This window comes from Aristolochia californica, unplaced genomic scaffold (genome assembly GCF_029961685.1).
Source record: "Aristolochia californica isolate CCGP_79_NKW_82.1479 unplaced genomic scaffold, dmAriCali1.0.hap1 SCAF_4, whole genome shotgun sequence".
Lineage (NCBI taxonomy): Eukaryota > Viridiplantae > Streptophyta > Magnoliopsida > Piperales > Aristolochiaceae > Aristolochia > Aristolochia californica.
In genome coordinates this window covers 6,877-10,027 of record NW_027182103.1, presented here as the reverse complement: position 1 = coordinate 10,027, position 3,151 = coordinate 6,877, and the positions used below count along the sequence as shown (strand labels likewise).

The following is a 3,151-nucleotide window of genomic DNA, read 5'->3' as shown; positions in this document are numbered from 1 at the left end:
GTAATACGGGGGGAATTCATTCCACTTCATTGTGGACTAACCCCTCCTAAATTAATTTCACTTTCTTTATGTGAGATTGGTTTGAAATAATATTCACTTGTTGGTTGTGCGTCACAACATTTGTAACAACACTCCTTGAAAGGTTAGTCTTATATCGTTTTCACTTTTCTCCCGGTCAACTGAGATTTTCAATATTTGGAACCATTAATATGACATTTTATCCAATATTTTATTTTCTTCCTAAAGTTGCTTGAAAATATGCATAATCATGACAAAACTGGGAGAAACAAATGGATAAACAAACAAAAAAGGAAGCAAAACTCATTGAGGAATGCTTTATGTACATAATAGGGATGGAAACAACCATTCAGTTAAGCACGGTTCTAATATTATTTAAAGAACAAATACCAGGATGATGAACCTTGCTCAATCAAGAGGTTAATTCAGGTGCATTAAGATGGGTCAACCAACAACATTGTAGCAGAAACATTTTTCAAAATAAAAATAAAAAACATTGCACTTGGAACACACCTTTTGTAGAAATTATTGTGAAATTAAATAGTGTATTGATAATTTAAATAAATTACTAAAATAATTTTAGTTTCTAATATTTAATTTAGATGTAATTAATGATTAATTCAAAGTTGAAATAATAAATTAATTGATCAATAAATAAATTCAAAAAATAAACAACAACAATTATAGTAAACATTATTAAAAAAAAGAGTGAAGGCCTTCCACCATTGTCCATGGTAGACCTTTCTCCCTCAAAAAAAGTAGAACACGGAAGGGGGAGGTCGTCGTCTTCGTGCCATTGCCTTTTCGTCAATGAAATTATTGGGTGACTACATTATGCCGACCGTTACAAGTTGCAGAGAACAGTGGGAAGAAGGAGGCAAGGGAGGTGGTCCTCTTTCCATCACTGGAAAGGGCAGACGACCTCCCCTTCCCCTTTCCATTCTCCACTTTAGTCTACAATTTTCAAAGGATGGCAAGAAGAAGAAGGGAACAGGGGATGCCGTCTCCTTACTGTCGGCATTGGGAAGGTGACTGCAAGTGGAGGACGGCCTCCTCTTCCACATTCCCCTTCTCTTCAGTTTCTTATGAATAAAAATAAAAAAAGAAGAAAAAGGAAGAAGATATATGAACCATAATAAACCAAAACAATACAAAGTTATGTTCCACCATGAAAGGTGAAATTTCACATTTCATCGTTTTTTCAAGGAATGAGTATGAGACTAATTTGGCCACAGGTCCCACTTCTCACCAAGTAATAAGAAACATAAATCAACAAGATAAATAAATTAATTTTTCCAACTAAACTAGTCTTACAAGTTAGTTGTGTCAAAATCCTTGCAAATAATTGTTCTTTGGAGATTGAACAACAGAAATACAAAAAACAATATGTGAAGAAAAAAACTACGGTTGAAAGCTCAAACCAATATCACCATATAGTTGGTTAAAAAAATTGAAAGAGTTCAGCACACAGTAAGAGTAATATGACTCCTCTAGGATTTGAATGCTTGGTTCTCAATAAAATGACCAAATTTCCAAATTGACCAAATTTGCATAGTGTATGGAAAAATAAAACTTTTAAAGAACGGACTTTGTAGGAGAACGAAAATGTGGTTATTGCAGTCCAAATGAAATATAGCTTCCTAGATTTTGTTGAACGGAAACCATTACAAGGCTGTAATTTATTTCTAAGCAATTATATATAGCTATCATCTTATAATTTACTCTTCAGAACCCCAACTGGTGCTAGTCTAAACTTCCTCTCAACCATCCTAGAGAGACTTATTACAACTTCTTTTGGAATAATGCGCGGTGGGCTGAGCCGTTGTCCCCCAACAACAACCAGAGTCGTTCCATTCACATATTTATGAGTGGGGACAAAAAATTGGAGAATAATATTCAAAATGATAAAAGTAGCATGAATGAACCTCCTGTCAAATCACTGGTGGGGGTTCCATTCGCTAAATTTCTATGCAGAGCTATATAACAGAAAATCCCTACAATAGTGAATAATCATAAACTTGCATCAAAAGCCAAGTATATAGCAGACATTGCAATTTCCAATTTCTCCCTAAGTTTGTACTTAGGCATGGATAATGTCGCTAAGCTCAACAGTTCATGAGGTGCAAGTTTTCTCATCCCTGTAGTGTCTCCAATGGGTCTTGGTGCCATCCCATTTTACTTTGATATCATAGTCTGTTCCCCACTCTAGAGCCAATTTCCCTATTAAGGGGAATAGGTGCAGTGTAAAACTACCTGAAGTCAGGGGATGCTACACTACTGTTAAGTGGAATGTAGTTCATGATAAACTTGAGCAGCATATACATGAATGTGGTTAATAGGATGTTGTATAAAGTAAAGTTGCACTGATGTTCAAAGTAAATCCCCCAGAAGATGAATCCTCTCTTTGTGGGTCTCCTTTCTTTAGATATTTTAGTGCTTCATGGCACATTGAGAAAGTTCCAACAAAATCAATGTCCATAACCACAACATGGATAGAGGATAATGGAAATTTGGTGTGCTTTTGCAAACAACCAAAAATAAAACCTATACTCCTAAAAATATATGTAGTAGTGCGAGTAAGGATTGATCCCACGAAGAGTGATTAGTTTACTTTTATGCCCCGTGAACAAGGATGGGGGGTTTTGAGTATAACGAAAACACTAAAAAATAAACAACTTAGAAACAATTCAAATTAAAAGAATCGAAATCAATCAAGAGAACAAACCTTGGTCTAAGTCAACATCCACCATCAGAATTCCACAACTGATCATCGATGCAAACATATATCAATTCACACTTGAATATTCACCGTTGGAACTATCTTCCTATCTCTCCTTTCGTAGTTAATTAGAAAACAAACGATCCAATTGACCCTATTTGCTCTTCTCCAACTTTTCCTCTCTCTTTTCTCTAGTTTTTTTCTTGAGATTTCTTCATGGCCCTGTGTTTAGTAACCTCGGAAGCCAAGAGTAGAGGGCCATGGTCCTAAAATGCATATGAATAATGTGATTGTTTAAGATTCATTGTGAAACCAACCACAAGCAATCGTGAACAATTACAACTATGAATTTTACTGAGAGGCATATCAGGAATGTTTTGGAACACCTAAAATGAGGACATTTCCAATTGAATT

General features: G+C 35.2%; 1 pseudogene; it reads right to left on the bottom strand.

Moving 5' to 3' along the window:
* Positions 1–1,729: 1,729 nt before the first annotated feature.
* Positions 1,730–2,497, bottom strand: LOC137961858 (peroxisomal 2,4-dienoyl-CoA reductase [(3E)-enoyl-CoA-producing]-like; annotated as a pseudogene).
* Between the last annotated feature and the right edge of the window lie 654 nt (positions 2,498–3,151).